The following is a 21,332-nucleotide window of genomic DNA, read 5'->3' on the forward strand; positions in this document are numbered from 1 at the left end:
ACTTTAGTGGGAATTTGGGAAATTGAGTGTTAGGCTAGTTAGAGACGAAAAGTTTAGAAACTTTCTGAAAAGTTCTGAAAAGTTTAAAAAAAACTATAAAAAAAAAGAAAAAAGCTAAAAAAAAGGATAAAAAAAAGAAAAAAGTTTAAAAAAATAAAAGTAAAAAAAAATTTTTACAAAAAAAAACCAGTTTAAAAAAAAGTTTGTTAAAGTTACACCTTCATAATGTCTAGAAGGTACACTGCTGAGGAGGCTTATGATATACTAGCAGCCGACTCTGACGCCACAGACACTGCCTCTGAGAGTGGTGGTGAGACTGTGCCAGATACTGCAGGGCCCTCTGTTGTAAGCGCCGAGTCCCCTGACCTGGCTCATGACGCTGGTGACTGGGAACCCCTAAATGATTTCACGCCTGAAATTCCACTGTTTACTGGCAGTCCTGGAATCCAGTTGGACGTCACCAACTACAGTGCACTGGATTTCATGCAGCTATTCTTGGGGGATGATATTTTAGGGGAAATAGTCACCCAGACCAACCTTTATGCTGTGCAGTACCTGACACTTAATGATCAGAGTCTCATCGCCAGGCAAGGGAGTTGGTACCCGACAAGTGTGCCAGAATTAAAACGGGGAAACGGCTGCTCTCTGCCAGGACGAACTGCTGGCTCTCAAATTCAAAGATAAGAAGGAGGTGTTCATGCTAACATCTATGCATACGGAGCACACTCGAAGAGTCGCAGTTCTGGGCAGACAAGAAATTAGACGGGTGCCAGTCTGCATTAGGCAGTATAACAAGCACATGGGGGGAGTTGACCTGTCCGACCAACTGCTGCAACCCTATTTAATACTGGACCAGGGCATGGTACAAAAAGCTTGGCATTTACCTTATGCAAATGGCGACTCACAATGCCTTTCTTCTGTACAAAAAGGCAAATGCTGACCTTAAATCCACGTTTCTGGATTTCCAGTTTCAGCTTAATTCTGGGCTGCTTACTGCGTGCCACAGTGGGGAACCATCAGCTGGGCCTAGCAGCAGAATGGTTGCGACAGGTCACTTCTGTTTCCGGATACCACCAACCCCCAAAAAGAAGACACCCCAGAAAAGGTGCAGGTTGTGCTATCAGAGTGGCGTAAGGACAGAAACCAGCTTTTATTGCCCTGATTGCCCCTCTCAGCCCGGCCTTTGCATTGGCAACTGTTTTAAAGAGTTTCACACCCAGGGAGAATAAGTTGCACATTGTATAAATATATTTTTTATTTTTTTTGTTATTATTTAGTTCTTCCATTTTAAAGTCCATTTTAAAGTTCCATTTTAAAGTTGCTTTAGTAGCCAAGGAGGCTACTAAAATTCTTACCTCTGACTGATTATTTTTATTTTTCTAATTTTAGTTAGTTAATTAGGGTGCGTGGTAATGCATAGGAAGTTGGGGAGTTTATTGTTACGCTAGGGGTGAAAAGATTTTTAAAAAAATAGAAAAACATTTTTTATAACATTATTTAGTTAAAGTTCTTGTGTAAAAAGTAAAAAATGCTTAGGAAGTTATGAATTCTATCAGCAGACAGGCAGTGCCCCAGAGTTTGATGCAGGTTAATACGGTGATTAATATCTTCTTTAAAAAATGGTAGGCCTTTGTGGGGTGGTTTGAATTATCAGTCTGCTAAGATGCTCTAAAATTGCACATGGACCCAGCGTCAAAGTTTGAAAAAAACTGATATGGTCTAGTCTCCAATGTGCCCTTTCAACATCCCCATATCCCTGAAAAAGGTACACATGGGGGTATTGTTGTACTAAGACGACATAGCTGAGCAACATAATAGGTGTTATACTGCCATAGCACACATAAGGATTGCAAAATATACAGTAACATCTCCAAGTGTGTGTCAAAAAGGCAGAAAAAATGCTAATTGCTACTAGACTTGGTACAAACTAGCAAAAAAATGATCCTACGCTAGGGTTTAAAATATGCCCTTTGAAATACCCTGGCGTGTCTACTTTTACAAATGGTAGGCCTTTGTGGCGTGGTTTGAAGTATCAGCCTGCTAAGAGGCTCTAAAATTGCACATGGACCCAGCGTCAAAATTCAAAGTTTGAAAAAAACTGATATGGCTTAGTCTCCAATGTGCCCCTTCAACATCCCCATATCCCTGGAAAAGGTACACATGGGGGTATTGTTGTACTAAGACGACATAGCTGAGCAACATAATAGGTGTTATACTGCCATAGCACACATAAGGATTGCAAAATATACAGTAACATCTCCAAGTGTGTGTCAAAAAGGCAGAAAAAATGCTAATTGCTACTAGACTTGGTACAAACTAGTAAAAAATGATCCTACGCTAGGGTTTAAAATATGCCCTTTGAAATACCCTGGAGTGTCTACTTTTACAAATGGTAGGCCTTTGTGGGGTGGTTTGAAGTATCAGCCTGCTAAGAGGCTCTAAAATTGCACATGGACCCAGCGTCAAAACTCAAAGTTTGAAAAAAACTGATATGGCTTAGTCTCCAAGGTGCCCCTTCAACATCCCCATATCCCTGAAAAAGGTACACATGGGGGTATTGTTGTACTAAGACGACATAGCTGAGCAACATAATAGGTGTTATACTGCCATAGCACACATAAGGATTGCAAAATATACAATAACATCTCCAAGTGTGTGTCAAAAAGGCAGAAAAAATGCTAATTGCTACTAGACTTGGCGCAAACTAGCAAAAAAATGATCCTACTCTAGGGTTTAAAATATGCCCTTTGAAATACCCTGGAGTGTCTACTTTTACAAATGGTAGGCCTTTGTGGGGGGTTTTCGAACCGTCAAACTGCTGTAGTGGCCCAAATTGAAACATAGGCCCATCAAATCCGTCTCTCAAAATTCTACTGTAAATACCGAAATGGACAGGTCTCCTATATGGCGCTGTAGCTTCACGAAATAGTGCCAAAGACATACAATGGGGGTGTTATTTTACTCAGAAGACTTAGCTGAGCATAATATTGTGGCTTTGATCATGGTGGCACATGTCAAATATACACAATGCCTAGCAAAAATGTAATGCGGATGTTAAAAATGCCCCAAATTATTTTTTACCACAACCTTTGACATACATTGGTGAAAAAATGGGGGATGTTAAGGCACAATATGCACCATATGAGATACCCTGGAGTGTCTACTTTTACAAATGGTAGGCCTTTGTGGGTTTTTTCCAACAGTCAAACTGCTATAGTGGCCCAAATTGAAACATAGGCCCATCAAATCTGTCTCTCAAATTTCTACTGTAAATACCAAAATAGACAGGTCTCCTATATGGCGCTGTAGCTTCACGAAATAGTGTCAAAGACATACAATGGGGGTGTCATTTTACTCAGAAGACTTAGCTGAGCATAATTGTGGGGCTTTGATCATGGTGGCACATTTTTGGGCATTTGTTTTATAATAAATAAGCATTTATATATGTATATGTTACATCAATTTAAAGCCCTTTTTGTCCTTTAAAAAACGGTATATAATATGTGTCGGTGCAATAAAATAGTGAAATGCAAATTGCCGCGGCAACGCTCAGATCTCGCGTGAGTGAACTCTAGCCCTGCGGGGCTAGAGTTCACTCTACACTGGACCACCAGAGATGGATGGCAGCAGCAGGATCCCCCCTCCCAGGCATAAGGTAAGAAGGGAGGGGGGATAACTGATCTGCCCCCACCTCCACTGGACCACCAGGGAAAGCAGCAAGGAAAGATCCCCCCTCCCTACATAAGTAAGAAGGGAGGGGGGATATTAAGTAATGTACCTCCACCCCCCACAATCACCCACACACACATATACACAGCACCAACACACATACAGCACACACATACACAGCACCCACAGACATACACAGCACCCACAGACATACACAGCACCCACACACATACAGCACCCACACACATACAGCACACACATACAGCACCCACACACATACACAGCACCAACACACATACACAGCACACACACACATACACAGCACCCACACACATACACAGCACCCACACACATACACAGCACCCACACACATACAGCACCTACACACATACAGCACCTACACACATACACAGCACCCACACACATACAGCACCCACACACATACACAGCACCCACACACATACACAGCACCAACACACATTCAGCACCCACAGACATACAAAGCACCTACACACATACAGCACCCACATACATACACAGCACCTACACACATACAGCACCCACACACATACAGCACACACACATACAGCACCCACAGACATTCATACACAGCACCCACACACATACACATCACCCACACACATACACATCGCCAACACACATACACAGCACCCACACACACATACAGCACCCACACACACATACAGCACCCACACACACAGCACCCTTACAAACACACTGCACTCTCAAACACATTACACAAACAGCACTCTCACACTCACACAGCACACTAACAGTACCCTCACAAACACAAACAGAACCCTAACAAACACACACAGCACACTACCAGTACCCTCACACACAAACATAACCCTCACACACAGTACATTTACAGAACCCTCACAAGTGCACACACACAAACAGCACCCTGACACACAGTACATTCACAGCACCCTCACAAGCACGCACACACAAACACCCTCACCCACATAGTACACTACCAGCACCCTCACACACACATCACACTAACAGCACCCTCACACAGCACACACACAGCTTTGTGTCTGTGTGTGTATATATGTGTATATACATATATACATATATACATATATATATATATGTATACACGCCGCGTGTGCTTGTGCTTTAGGGTGCACACCCTAATGCAATAGGCTGCGCACGCCTATGTTAAAGACTGATTATTTATTTATAGGTTCATAGGGTAAATGACAGGGTTAAAGAAGTAATGATGTTTACATGGACAACAACAACACATAAATACATAATCCACATATTGGAGTAGACAGAAATGGAGATTCTGCTTTGCCAAATCAGTTACCAAACTCCTCAGCAGACATTTCAGTGGGATTGGATTATGAATGTGTGCAACTGTGATGTTCATCATCGAGTGTTCCTGCTAGTGTAGGCTCTCTATGTGGTGTGAGTGGCTTGTGAGCTCACAGCCTAATACTCCCCCATAAATAGCTGCTCCTTGCTTGGCTTGTTCTCAGATATTAACATTTATTATTATTGCTTATATAGCACCAACAAATTCCGTAGCGCTTTACAATGGGTGGACTAACAAACATGCAATTGTAACCAGACACGTTTGACACACAGGAACAGAGCAGTTAAAGGACTACTCTAGTGCCAGGAAAACATACTCGTTTTCCTGGCACTAGAGTGCCCTGAGGGTGCCCCCACCCCCAGGGGCCCCCTCCCGCCCGGCTCTGGAAAGGGGAAAGTGTTTAAAACTTACCTTTTTCCAGCGGTGGGCGGAGAGCTCTCCTCCTCTCCTCCCCGTCGGCTGAATGCGCACGCGCGGCACGAGCTGTGCGCGCATTCAGCCGGTCACATAGGAAAGCATTCATGTGAAAATCCCAGTGAGAATCACGCAAGCGCCTCTAGCGGCTGTCAATGAGACAGCCACTAGAGGAAATAGGGGAAGGCTTAACCCATTCACAAACATAGCAGTTTCTCTGAAACTGCTATGTTTATGAAAAAATGGGTTAATCCTAGAAGGACCTGGCACCCAGACCACTTCATTAAGCTGAAGTGCCTAGGGTGCCTAGAGTGGTCCTTTAACCCCTTTAAGGGCTCAATGAGAGAAAGAGTGGGCTCAATGAGAGAAAGAGTGGGGGTAAAGTGACACAAAAGGTAAGGGAAGTATAGATTGGTAAAATAGTATTAACTGAAGACTTAGTGTGGTTTTTTTTTTGAGGATTTATTTTTAAATGACAGTTGCAGGAGATGAATCAGTTGGGAGCCATTAACAGTTTAATTATTATTACTATTTTATTATTTGTATAGTGCCAGCAAAATTCCATAGCGCTGTACAATTGATATGCTTTTGTAAAAAAGTGAGTTTTTAATGAATTTTTGAAGGAGTGGAGACTGGGTGTGCATCTTACGGAAAAGGGAAGGGAGTTCCACAGGAACAGTGCAGTCCTAGAGAATTTTAATAGAGACCATTTGATTCTATACTGTCCAGCACAAAGAAGGAGGTTTATGCTTTACAAAGGGGATGATAAACGTAGCTTCTAAAGTAAGATGCCTTGAGGACCACTAATTATTTTATGACCTTCAGGCCCTGCCACAAGGAGAGGCCAGTACAAAAAAAGAGAGCCCATTTTGCCCTTTCCTACCATAGCACCTTCACTCACCACTCCAACCCCCTCTATCCCACGGCTGGCCTCCAATAGCCCTGGGAGAGTGCTGGAGCCCATGGTCAGAAATCACATGCACATTGCCTGAGACTCAGCTTTATTAGTTATAAGGAAAGGTTACTCCTCACGACTAAGCACCCGTTAGTGTGGTTTCCTGTCTATTGCCCCATGCAGACACTAAGGTTGTCAAGCAGTAATTTTTTTTATTTTTTTTTAGCTAGTTGAAGTTTTGAACTATCTAGCTGCCAATATGCTTGTTCTATGAATCTTCTTGTTTCTTTTTCTCAAGTGTACCTTGCAGCACAGAACTCAAGGATCAAATTTAGCTTACACTGATCTCTCACTGATCGAGCTGAGTTTGTACTATTGAATACAACAGTAACATAACATGACAATATAAAAAAAGCATATATTTGTTTGTCCTTGGAACATATTTTCAAATGCATCTGTGCTACTGTTTTGAGGCAGCCAGATCATTTTATAATATTAAATGACCATTATCTTCTCCTCTGGGATCTCAATATGGACATGAGCTCAATAACCCAATTAATGGAAAAAATTGCAACCAGAATTAGGGATTATTCTAGCCTTGATGAAGGAATAATCTACATTTTGTTAAAGACAGGAGGCGAATATTTGCTTTACCTTCTCTACTGAAACCTCCAGCAACAAAGAAATAGTTAACATAACATTCAGAAACAACCAATCAGAAAAAAGTACAGTAGCATAAACCTCTCAGACAGACCCTCCCACTTCCTCTTTCTTTGTTGAGGTCTAGCAGGAAAGCAAGGATTCCAACAGGGACAACTGGAAGTAGACTCAACCAAACGAAAACCACCGGAACCAGAAGAAGTCTCAATCAACTGTAAAGAGAGAGGGACATCGTAAAAGTAAACTGCCAAGGCAGAACTTTATGCAAGTCACAATAGCACAGTAGCATAAAACACAGTGCAAACAGGCAACAAGTACCACAACATTATAGGCAACAATAAAATACAACAGACACAATCATCAAAACATCCACCAATCCTCTACAGAGAACAAGAAAAATCCCAGGGAGGGAAGCGCAAGAAAAAACAAGCAGGGTGGGAAATATTTGCCTCCTGTCTTTCATAAAATTTTGATTAATCCTTTCCCAAAGTAAGTTACCTGAGAAAGAACGTTAGCTGCTGAAAAGGTAGACTGGAAGACATAATAATTTTTGGAAGACTTACCCTGAGAAAACAATTCAGTGAAGAAATTCAGGACGGCCATGACAGGTGTTGTAAAAGATCCAAATGCCTCTACAAACATCAGCAATGCCAGGACCGCCAGACGTGCAGATACAATCCTCTAGGGCCTGGCGCTAATGATTTCCAGAGCAAGTCATGAGCCATTGCTGAGAACCCGACACATCTCAGGAACCCCTGAAATGGTCCAGGCCACTAAGGGAAGACGACCCTCCAATATCAACGGGTGCAGTTCCAGGCCGAATCCGGAATGAGAAACTTGGAGGCAGGAAGGAACAACTGGTCTTCGCACGACAACTCAAGAAGCAGAGGGAACCATGGCTGACTCTCCCACAGCGCTGTGATCAGGAGAATCAACACCCCCAGAAGCTTTATACGATGTAAAGTAAATCCTAAGTAACATTGAGAAAGGAGGAAATGCATATGCCCCTGTGAACGGCCAGCCCAGGAGGATCGTTTCCACAGTCACGCTGAGGGGATCTGGAAGCCAGCAGTTAAACAACTCCGTCCGGTTCACCCTGGATGCAATGACACCTATCATCCGTGCCAGGTCCCCCGAAGAGACTCCAGGACTTGGAACAAGCGTCTGGTATCCTTCTTGATTGCGGCTACCTTTGAGAGAAGAAGATGGAGCCCCGCCCAAGTCGAATCCACGATGAAGCTCAGAAATGTGACTGACTGGGAGGACACCAGCTAAGACTTCTCCATGTTGATAATGAACCCCAGGTCCTGCAGCAGATGGACTGTGAGAAAAGTGTGATGGCCCCTGTGCAATCAGCAGGATGTTGTCCAGATGGACGATACATCTTATCCCCCAGTTTTAAGAGCCACCATAACTAGCTTTAATAACTTAGTGCAGCTCCATGAGGCTGAGCTGAGGCTGAATGGAAAGCAGCTGAATAGCCATAGGTCTTGCCATCAGAACTGAAGAAAACACTTGCCGTGTTCAGGTCCAGACACGCGAACCAATCACCCTCTCAGTGCCCTCCATATTGAATTGTCGATAGACGCATATGCATTGAGGGAACAAAGGTTGAAAAAATGGCCAAAAATCCCCCATCTTCTTCCTGTCAAGGAAGATGTTGCACAGAAAGCACAGGGAACCTAACACCCATTCTATCGCTCCTTTCTCCAATAGAGCGAACAGTTCCAAATGGACCAATGCAGAAGTTTCCCTGTCGAGGTGTATCGGGGTGAAGCAGATGACTGCATCAAGGGATCCACGAAATCGATCCAGAAACCAAAGACCATCTGAAGCACCCAGTGATCTCCTGTAAGGGCATCACACTGAGGAGAAAAATTAGACATCCTGCCAGTGATTGCTGAGTGTGGTAAACAAGGAAGGACTTTTACCTTGGGTGGATGAGGAACCACGCTCTCTGGACGAACCTATGGGGAACAGTGGGCAATACTGGCACAGAGAGGCAGAGGACGAGAAAGACTCTGAAAGTCGGGGCCTCATGCCCAAGAAAGCAGCTCTGCTGGTGGCGCAGCCCCGCTGCCGACCAGCCCTTGAGGAAAAATGACCACCAGAAAGGAGGACCCTCCTGAGCGACAACTGGACCTTGTTGAGGGATGTCTAGATCGACACTTGCTTGTTCAACTGCTGGAAGAAGGCATCCCCGAAGATCATGCCGTTAACATCAGGTCCCAGTTCCTTAGAGGCCAAGTCAGCCAGCTTTCTATTCAGTTTGTAAAGAGCAACCTTGCGGCGCCCGATGGAATGGGCAACATTGGCGTTGCTTATTCGGACTATACACGAATGGGGGTGTGCGTTCACCAGAAATGCGTCATACAGACAAACAGAGAGACAAACAGAGATCAGTAATCAGAAACTTCTGAGTCAGCAGGCAGAACGCAGAGCCTGCTCCAGGCCATTGTGCGGGTCCTTCCCGGAATGCGTCATAAACGTGGCAAACACAGAGTCGCAATCAGGGGTAAGAGCCAACTTATCCGACAGTGTTGGAAGAGGACACTCTTTCCTAAGCTTCGCCAGACTTCATTATCCAGACGGTGGCAGTCAGTATCTGATGAACTCTGCAATATGGTCGAGGGCGCCCACTTGGAGGAGCGTGGGTGTTTGAGAAGAAGTGGGTCGAGGAGAGGCTGTCTCGAAGGATCCAACATCTCCATTGTATCTCCAGCAAGGGGTGGAGAGGTCTCAGAGCATCAGTTGGGAAAACGTTGATCATTGTCTTCTTAACATAGTGGGAGTAACCAGTGCCTGAGCTGCCTGCCCTGTATTCATCTAGAGTATCATAATCGGGGTCCCCCGAGAAGGTGTCTTTATCAGCTCGCTTGGCAGTAGGTCACTCACCCTAACTCAGTTTACCCAGACACCACACATACAAGGGCCATGAGGCCAGTAACAAAGGGGGTTGAGTTTCAGGAAATAGACTATGTCAAAATAGGGCCAGTCTGCAGGAACATTCTATTAGTTTCCATGGTGATTGTATCAACTTTGGGTCAGTCTGTAGTAACATTTCATTTAATTCCATGGTGATTATATCAACATTGGGCCAGACTGCAGGAACATTCCATTTGCTTCCACAAAGACTATATCAAGACTATATAAAAAAAATAGGGGACACACTGTCAGCAGACAACCCCCTATCTAGGGTGGGGATATGTCCCTGAAAAGAAAATACCCCAGCAGAGGTAATGTACGCAGATATCAATCCAATCCAATACAGCTACCCAACACAGTACATTAATCACACATGAAAACCTGTGGAGAGAGAGAGGAGAAAGAGGAACCGGCTGAACAGTCAGCGGAACCACCATGCAGCAACGCAAGCGTGACCCAGGGGGCCTAAGAGAGATATGCAGAGAGTGCATGGGAGCCGCATGGCTCCAACACAATGGGCGTCACAAACAGGCAAGCGCAAAACCACAGGCTGGAAGGAAAGTGCCACTAATCACTGGAAAAAATGCAGGGGAGTGCGGGCGGGAGGTCAGTCGGCGCTGTAGATCCACAAGGGCGCAGCGACTGTGGCAAAACAGGAGGGGCAGGAGCAGGATGAAACCAAACCTCCCCAGGGAGCCCACACAAAACCAGAAGCCCCAACAAAAACTTAAACGTGGTAACAAAAGAGCAGCACAGCACAGAAAACAGTACAATATTGCAGCACTTAGCACACAGGCACATAAGTAATAAAAACAGCCCAGACCAGACAAACTCTCTGAGTCAGGGAGTGCTATCGTGGAGGCAGCAGCAAAGAAAGAGGAAGTGGGAGAGTCTGCCTGAGAGTTTTATGCTACTTTACTTTTTTCTGATTGGTTGTTTCTGAATGTTATGTTAACTATTTCTTTACTGCTGGAGGTTTCACTTAAGAAGGTATATAAGGAAGCAAATATGAAGCCTCCTGTCTTGTCATAAAATTGGTAATTTAGAACAGACTATGCAATAGTTACATTTACAGTTACATTTGTATCTTTAAAATCAAAATACAAACTTTCATGCCAGCAATTGCTAATAATATATGTAGGTGATGGAAGTGCACTCAATCCTTTGTCATGGAATTCAGGGTGCTCCAATGGATAAGTGCCAGTACCAAAAAAGGACCAAATATAGAATTGAATATAGAAAGTAATCCAGGCACTCCAGCAAATTCCAAAGTAGAGGCAATTTTTATTGGAACAAGAAACCAAAAAGCTTTTTGGTTTCTTGTTCCAATAAAAATTGCCTCTACTTTGGAATTTGCTGGAGTGCCTGAATTACTTTCTATATTCAAAGCAATTGCAAATAAGACAGAACCTTCCATCCATTTTCCAAATAAGTTCAGTGTATACAGTGTATACAGTGTCTGTTCCCCCTCAACCTCGTCTATCAGCCAGATCCTATTATAATATTAGATCAAGATTTTACCTTCCTGTATTTCCACTGTTATTCCCTCTTTCACATCATTGAACCATCCTGGGATCTCAACACGGCAGCAGTATGTTCCGGCATCATTGGGGCTTACCCCGCTGATCGTCAGGGACACGTCCCCCTGCGCTATGTTCCCCAGTAACTGGTATCTGTCAGTTTTATTCCAGGTCAGTTTCTGGCCATCAGTCCTGATGATCTCATTGTTACATTTGAAAGATGGGCAACTTCCACGTCCCCAGCACATGGTGGTGGTTCCACCAGTTACAGAGTATTTGCAGGGTAAGGTCACATTATCTCCAACTGATCCTGTCAAATGTTTAGCTGGTTCTGCTGTGTATAAACAATACAAATAAAGCAGTGAAAAGATCAGTATAGCTAATTTATATCCAAGTACATGAATAAACATGTTCTAGAGACTTAAAGGATTACACCAACCCCAATTTTTTTTTTTATTAATACACTGTTTTTGGTTAAAGTAACCCTTGCTAGTATAGTCAACCTCATAAAAAAATAAAAAAATAAATGATAAACCCAATAGCGTACTGAGGCCAAGTTCTCTCTGTAGCCTGATAACCAGAAGGCCGGGTGGAGGACTTGGGCGACGTGGATGGGGGTAGTGGGGACAACAAAGGTATACCTTAGATCTTTTACACTGTATGTGCAGCACTTTTTAGTGAAAAGTTTACATTCGGAATGAAACTAATTGCACATGTCTAGTGTCCATAAAAGGCCAAAATCGGATGTACCTAGCCTGAGAAATCAGTAACTGAAGTTTGACTGGGCTAAGGTCACATCTTGATCCGGCTCGGAGTTCCAGGCTGTTCAGGGATAAACGTCGGTCAGCAAAATAGTAATTTTTTTCCCTGGGAAAGGGGGGTATTTGTTGGCTGGACCCTCCTCTTCCTCCCCTCAGAAAGAACACTTTCCTAGATGTCAATTTGAGTAAGAAAGAACTACCGATAGTTTCACCGGAAGCCAAACTGGTCCAGGCCAACTAAGCGTTCCATGAAATTTTCACCTGTCTTGGGCTTCTGAAACTGTTTTATGGCTGGGAAAGGGAGCGATCAAAGTAAAATGGGCTAGAGGAGCATAGAAGGGGGCAAGAGTTGATTAGCTCTTGTACAGGAACTGTCACAAAAATCAACAACTTTGTTCTATTTGATGGTACAGCACCCCTATGAGGTTCTATCCGTACCCAAACAATTCCTCTTCCAGTTTATATCCAAGATCAAAATATAATTTTGATGTTATTTTATCATACTTGAGTTATCATGGTTTCAAAAACCTAAATAACTCATTAGGAAAACCACACAGTATTTTATATCTAAATATATCAAATTGCCTAAATGTGTTTTTGATATTTTAACTTCTTGCTTTAACTAGCGGCCTGCGGCCATTTAATACCTCACCGGACTGAGTTCTCCCATGGCCTGCAGGGAGGAAGTGAATTCAGGTCACTTCCTCCCAGCAAACAGGGCGCCGCGTAGGGATAAGAAGAGAGACTGAGGAAGCGTGGAGCTTGACTCCCATCAGCCTTGTTCATCCAACTATCACTAGACCCCAGGGAAGCCACCCAAAAAGTAAGTAAACAGGAGGATGGCTAAAAATGTTTAATTGTTATGTATACATGTGTGTGTTTGTGTATCTGGGTCTGTTTACATGACGTTGTGCAAAACTCTGTGTGTGTATGTGTTTCTGTGTTTGTGTACTTGTGTGTGTGTCAGTGTATGTTTATACTCGTGTACTTGTGTGTCAGTGTCTCTGTGTCATTATGTGTCAGTGTATGTACCTGTAAATCAGTGTGTGTGTGTTAGTGTACTTGTGTGTCTGTTTAAGCAAATGTGACAGTTTATGTACCTGTGTGACAGGGTGTGTATGCACCTGTATCAGTGTGTATTTACCTGTGTGCCCAGTGCAGGACCGGTGCAAGGAATCCACCCATGTCATGACATCACATAGAATTGTCAGGAATTTTAATTGAATTTCGTATTTAAAGCGGCACTGTCATGGCCGAATCCCGTTTTTTTTAAACCCCCCCTTCCGGACTCCACTACATCTAACTGATCCCCTAGTCACCCCCAAAGGCCCCTAAGCCCCCCATATAACCTATTTTTATTCTTTATTTTCTGCCCCGATCTATATTCAGGGCGCCGCCATCTTTGTGTGGATAGAGTAAGTCCCTGTGGGACACGTCATCTGCCCACACTAGATAGCGCTATGAAATTCCCGCACATGCCCAGTAAAACACTTGGACATGCAAACGGGAATTTCATCTATTCATTCATTCATCAGAAAGATGAATAAATGAATAGAAAAATGTATCAGTGTTCGTTTGTTCGTGCAATTTATTACACTAAACAGTGAGGAGCCGGTGGGGGGAGGACAGTATGTCCCACCCCCCCTCAGCAGTTTCGTCTAAAATGACAGGAAGCATCCCGAGATCACAGAGGAAAGGTAAGAATTATGGGAAAATTGCTCTGACCAGCAGAAATGAAGCACACTTTGTTCCTCCGCTGGTCACAGCTGGTCAAGTGGAGGAAACCTCCATAAGGCAAAGAGTCCCTACTTTGTCTTATGATTTTAAAGAAAACTAAAGAAGACAGGGAGAAAAGAAGAACAGATCCCGAGAGAGGGGGAGAAGAGGAAGAGATTGAAGAAGGGGAAGTTCGGCATGACAGTGCCGCTTTAAGTAAAAATAGCCAAACTGCAAACATAGCTGAATTGGTCTCAGTCTATTTTGAATTCCCAGCAATTCTCACTTTCGTGAAAAATTTTGTTAAAGCATGGTTCACACTGTACGTTTCATTATAGGAACACTCTAATCACCATAACAACAACAACAACAGTATGAAGATGGTTTAGCCAGGATGTCAGTGATAGTCTATGACCATAATCTGACAATCTCAGCCTATCACTGGCCGCCAATTGATAGAAATAGTGCATTCTACCCTTGTATGCTGATGCATGGGTGTTATGGTCATTTTTGTATAGAAATTATATTCTGTATATGTGTATGTGTGTGTGTATGTATGTATGTGTGGGGTGCGACAATTGGAAATTATCGGCACTATCAAGTTCTGCCTGTTGTACTCTCGTACATTTTCTGCCTCTTAGAGTGGATAAGCACTATGGGCTTGACGAATTTTATGATGTACTAGGGACTTAGACGGAGATTACCCGTCAGCACACGCACGCAGACCTTTACTTCGATCAGGACGATCATGATATTATTTTAGCATCTATTGACAATATACCCTTTGCTCTCATCTCTTTAGCCTGCTATCTATTAGCATCTGCACTCTTTAGCTTTCATTTTCTCTACCTATCCTATACCAAGTGCCTTAGAAGGCACTGTTCCTATCCTTGTTCTCTCAGGGATATTTCTTCACTCTGACGAAAATCATTTATGAAGGAGTAAGGATTAGTTGTAGTGTATATATGTTTTTCTCATTAGCTGATTTTCGCAGGACCATCTGATTTTCAATGCAGTATGCCAATTTGCTTTATATCTAATGAGAGAGGGATATGAGGGTATATGCATTCATTTGCTATTACTATCTCTATAGATTGAGTTTATACTGACCTATACAGTATCCCATGAGATACACCACACTGATACTTTTCATGATTTTTCCTTTTTTTGATACATTGTTAGGATTATATCTTTTGAAAGTGTGTAGGTTTACTCAGTGGGAGTTTCTGTATTGTATCTTATTTTGGATACATATACATCTGTTTATTTACAACATTGGGCAGCCCTACTTAGTGGGATTCACCCCTTTCTTAGCCTATGTTGGTTACTAAGTTAAAGCATATGTTTAACACCCATTATTAATTTTGACCACAGTTATTCAATTTATGTTGTTACAGAAGATGTGTATAATACTCATCTACTGATTTATACATAGATCTTTATACTTTATGTTCTTTGTTGTCATTTATTTTCCGTTTGTTTTTTCTGCTCCTTATTGGACTGCCACTATTGACTTGCGTCAGGCAGCCATCGCTGGGGCTTTTTTCGGATAGGTGCGCCTTTTCCATTAATAAAGTATCTTCTAGATTTTTACCCGTTAATATTCACCTAATATAGGTAGTGGGAACAGATTTCCCCCTTCTTTCCTGTTTTTTACCTTCTACTACTATTTAATCCTTTGGATTTTAGAAGTACTGTACTACTGGATACCCCTGTTTCTTTGTTTTTCATATATGCGAACAAACTGAGACATTAGGACGCACCCACCCCTACTGAAAAGTCTACTCATCTATATCCCATCAAGCATTGTTGCTCTAGTGAAACTCTAGTGAGACACAGAGTAGAGACACTGGAAAATGGCATGGAGGAGCTAAACAACCGCACATGGCACAATAACATCAGGATAAGAGTCCTCCCTGAAAGTGTCACTAATGAAACACTGCCTTCCACACTGCGTGATATCTTCCTTATTCTCCTCCCAGAAGCGACGCCACAAGATTTGGCCATCGACCGGGCGCACAGAAGCCTAAAACCCACAGCCACAACCAAACAGCGCCTAGAGATGTAATAGTGCGCTTACACTATTTCACATATAAAGAAGCCATCAGGAAGGCCACATGGAGAAACCCACCAAAATTTGACACAATCACCCTCCAGTTTTATCAGGACATCTCACCCATCACCTTAGCCAAATGCCGAGACCTCAAACCACTAACCAACGCATTGGCGCAGGCAAACATGGCATACCGATGGGGACACCCACACAAGTTACAAGTCCGCCAGAACACCACCACCCATGTCCTCCAAGATATTTCTAAAATGGTGACCTTCGCGGCAACACTGGGCATCCACATACCCAAAGCACCAGCCATGACCACAAGCCCATCGAACGGTACTCGACCAACACTGCCACCACTATTGGAGAAGCCACGGCCACCCTGGAACCGACCACCAAAAAGACACTTATAAGCCAACCCGCAAGCAAAGGCCCGAGTCCCGTGAACAAATCTGAGACGGCTCCAAACGAGCACAACAGTATGCCCGCAGGGACTACCTTCCAGGACCTGGTGGGACAGATACCACCAATCAGCCACGTGAACTTGAAATCATAACTATATCTTTTTTTTCTATTATCTCTGTTTTATTAGTTCCAAAGTGTGGGGATATTTATGGGATAATAATTGTAACAGTTGAGAAGTTGCCCACTAATTCAACTCTCAGATCCCAAAGAACATTTATCGTGTTAAGTGAAATGTATACCATATAAATAAAATCACAAATTGTTATAAAAATAGTTTATTTTTAACAATTTAAATAATAATAATGAGTACCATGTGTAACACTAATCAATGAATATTCAATATAAAACAATATGCAATACAAAGTGGCAATTTATACTTCCACTGGTTAACATAGCAATTGTCAAGAAGATTTATGACTGTCTTCACAGAGAAACGAAGTGAAACTCACACACAGAGCTGCAGCGTAGAGCAATAAAACTTAGCTAACAGTTAATAACCCTTTCAATGCTGGCTAGACCTCTTCTAGGGATTTAAGATCTATTCCTATGTAATTTTAAATAAAATAACATTAAACCAGTTCATTAGCCATTTCCTGGATCCATCTAATTAAGAGAAAATCTTACTATGTTATATAAGCAGAATTTAATTAATTTGTCTAACAGATATTTTATCTTATTTTAGAGCAAATCAATACAGCTGGATAAATATCACGATATGCTAACTTGTGATATGTCACATAAATACATTAATGATTATTATTAATCCCAGCTGCAGATGGGATGCTATAACCATATATATATTCTTTAGTAATTAAGATTTCTAAATATTGAAATCTAATCATGATTTATCCAGTCATATATCATGCTATTCATTTTAATTAATTAATTGAAGCCAGTATATTTACCAGTTAAGTAGATATTTTCTCATCAGATATTCTCAGGTAGCTAAGTGTCAAGGAATATTTCTCTGTCTTTTCTTCCTTAGCCTGCTTCCGACTCTTTGCATTCATCTGCCCCCTCTCTGCATCTCTGAATGCCCGAATGCTTGAATTCCCTCTCTCACTTTGTCTTAACTTTTTAAAGGGAAAGTTTCTCTGTTCGTCAATGGCTAATAAACCAATCACAACACTGTAGGTGTGGTTCCTTTCTAGATAATAAATTTAGTATTTGGACTGTAGATGGCAGTCTTGTCCCACTAAACATACCTATCCAGGAAAGAGTTAACTTTTCCTGGTGGCTATTTTGACGTCATTTTGGCTTATCTATATTTTGCCTATAACTCAGGTTTCCTTTCAGATCAAAGGGTTTTCTTGAAATTTCTTCAGACTATGTGTCTCCATTTTCTGTAGTAATTCCTAATAAGACAGTTTGTAATACTATAAATGACCCCTAAATACAATGGGAATCTGTTAGATATAGAAAGTAAAATTAAATTATTTAATCTTCTCTGTTAGCATTTTAGACAGTCTATCCACCCCCGTTCTCAATTCTTATCTATTTGGTTTGTATATACCGTATATACTCGAGTATAAGCCGACCCGAATATAAGCCGAGGCCCCTAATTTTTCCCCAAAAAACTGGGAAAACTTATTGACTCGAGTATAAGACTAGGGTGGGAAATGCAGCAGCTACTGGTAAATTTCTAAATAAAATTACAGTAGATCCTAAAAAAAATATATTAATTGAATATTTATTTACAGTGTGTGTATAAAGAATGCAGTGTGTGCGTATGAGTGCAGCGTGTGTGTGTATGAGTGCAGCGTGTGTGTGTATGAGTGCAGCGTGTGTATGAGTGCAGCAAGTGTATGAGTGCAGCGTGTGTGTGTATGAATGCAGTGTGTGTGTATGAGTGCAGTGTGTGTATGAATGCAGTGTGTGTATGAATGCAGTGTATGAATGCAGTGTGTGCAGGGCCGGTGCAAGGATATTTGCCCCCCCCCCCCCATATGTCCTGACCTCCCCTCCTCCTCCCCTAGTGGTCCTTATCCCCCCTCCCTCCCATAGTGGTCGTTATCCCCCCCTCCCTCCCATAGTGTTCCTTTTCTCCCCCCCTCCCTCCCATAGTGGTCCTTATCCCACCCCCTCCCTCCGATAGTGGTCCTTATCCCCCCCCCCTCCCTTCCATAGTGGTCCTTATCCCCCCCCCCTCCCTCCCATAGTGGTCCTTATCCCCCCCCTCCCTCCCATAGTGGTCCTTATCCCCCCCCTCCCTCCCATAGTGGTCCTTATCCCCCCCTCCCTCCCATAGCGGTCCTTATACCCCCCCTCCCTCCCATAGTGGTCCTTATACCCCCCCTCCCTCCCATAGTGGTCCTTATCCCCCCCCCTCCCTCCCATAGTGGTCCTTATCCCCCCCCCTCCCTCCCATAGTGGTCCTTATCCCCCCCCCCTCCCATAGTGGTCCTTATCCCCCCCCCTCCCTCCCATAGTGGTCCTTATACCCCCCCCCCCACACACAGTGGTCCTTATATCCCGTTTTTTTATTATTATTATTTTTTTATTATTATTTTTTTTTATTATTATTTATTTTATTTATTTTTCGTCCCCCCTCCCTGCTTGATACATGGCAGGGAGGGGGGCTCTCCTTCCCTGGTGGTCCAGTGGCAGTTCAGTGGGGGGGAGAGGGGGGCTGGCAGAGAGCGTTACTTACCTGTTCTGCAGCTCCTGTCAGCTCTCTCCTCCTCTGCGCCGTCCGTGCAGCTCCTTCTATCAGCTCACACTGTAAGTCTCGCGAGAGCCGCGGCTCTCGCGAGATTTACACTGGGAGCTGACCGAGGTGCTGACCGGACACGCAGAGGAGGAGAGAGCTGACAGGAGCTGCAGAACAGGTAAGTAACGCTGTCTGCCAGCCCCCCTCTCCCCCGGTCTGTATTATGGCAATGCAAATTGCCATAATACAGACCTTGACTCGAGTATAAGCCGAGTTGGGGTTTTTCAGCCCAAAAAATGGGCTGAAAAACTCGGCTTATACTCGAGTATATACGGTAGTATGCATTCCATCAGCTCTGGGAAAGCGGTTAGTTTTAGAGAAAGGATAGAAATTTCGTGTCTCTTTGTTAACTTGAAAATAACAAAATGGAGTCTGGTCTGTTCATATTGACTTCAGAATATACACTTTGTATTTCTATCATAGCACAAAATGTTTGCCGATACAAATACCCTGACAAAAGCATATTGAGATGTTGCTAGATAGATACTATGGCACCATTTTTTAAATTTCTGGGATGAGCCCTGACGGGAAGGGAAGATGGAAGGGAACCAAGTAGGACATGCACAATCAAATTACCTCCCCCCGAGACTAAGAGGAAACACCCACCAGTGCTTACCCCCATTCTAGGAAAGGAACCATATTTGCCCCCTGCTTCATTAAGGCATCTTAGCCAATATTATATATTGGGGGGAACGACAACAAGAGGTGAAGAGAGAAGGACCGACAGTTCACCAGAGAAGGGGGAGAATCTACACACTTAGTAATTCCACCTACGGGGTGAGGAGGAGATGTCTTAACCTTCACTGAAAAGGTTTTCAGGGTTGAGGGGAGGAAAAACAGGGGGAGGGGAGGGAAAAAGAAGGAGGGGAGGATCACCCAAAAATAACTATCTTTTCTAACAGGTTTATGAGGGGGTATGGGTTGGTAAAAGTGTGTATATCTACGTAAATATGTGTACAGAAAAAAATCAACCCACACAGACCCCAAGACCCAACTAAACTAACACCACAAACATAACTGAAACCCAAAGATTAAACGGGGATCACCCATGCTACCCTGACCTTTCTACAGCCCTTGGCACCATCCGGGATAGCCCTCCCCTATTTCTGTGCACCAACCATGACCCACACATGGCCGGGGCGGGAAGCACCCTAGAGCCAGCCCACACTATGTACCACAACATCCGGGTCATGAGTCACACGAACCATCCAAATCAGGATGAACTCGCACACCCCAAACCACTTAGCCTGGCACAAGTCCTAAAACCAGGCAGTTACTATTAATAGTTATCTGTTCTATGTTGTTTTAAATTGGTTTCATCAGGGGGCTACACAAGTCTTTCTAGTTGGGGGACCAGGGGACTACACACAGCTGGGGTGTTGGTCTCTCCACTTCCCCATACCACTACAACAGACCCACCCATACTACATGCATCTGCATGAACTGCAAAGGGCTAAACAACCCATCGAAACGACATCAACTTATGCGATGTGCCAACCATACCAAAGCAGACATAAGCAGACACAACACCGACGCTCGCACCTTCCCTCTCCTGAGCCGACACTTTAAGACCTACCACCTAGCCTAACACAAACTCGGGTAAATCCTATTGAGGAAATCATGCCCCCTCTGGGTCATGTCCACACATAAAGACCCCCATGGACGTTTCCACATGGTAGTAGGAACAATAGGTCCATCCAAATACGCAATCACGTCCATTTACGCCCCTACAACCCCAGACCCAGAATATTAGATCACTTTACAAGCCCATCTCAGCCTTCACCCGAACTGCCATAAAATCATTGGAGGGGACTTCAATGCTACACTTGCCACAACGATAGACAGACTAAGACAGCCACCTCGGACCAAAGCACACACCCAACCCTCCAGATCGGATAAACTCATGGCAGACTTCATCTCCCAGACTAAGCTGATAGATATATGGAGAATACACCATCCAACAACGCAGGACTATACATTCTACACACATCCACACCACACCTATTCCCGCATAGACTACTTCCTTGTCTGTCTATCTCTCCTCCCGCTTACGACAACAACCTCACTCGGCAACATAACATGGTAAGACCTCGCCCAAATCTCAATGACATTCCAACCAACATGGTCCTGGAGACTTAACCCTATCTTACTCCATGACCCCCGCAAACAATATAACAACTCAAGACTGAACTC

This window comes from Pelobates fuscus, chromosome 3, assembly GCF_036172605.1.
Source record: "Pelobates fuscus isolate aPelFus1 chromosome 3, aPelFus1.pri, whole genome shotgun sequence".
In the NCBI taxonomy this organism is placed as follows: domain Eukaryota; kingdom Metazoa; phylum Chordata; class Amphibia; order Anura; family Pelobatidae; genus Pelobates; species Pelobates fuscus.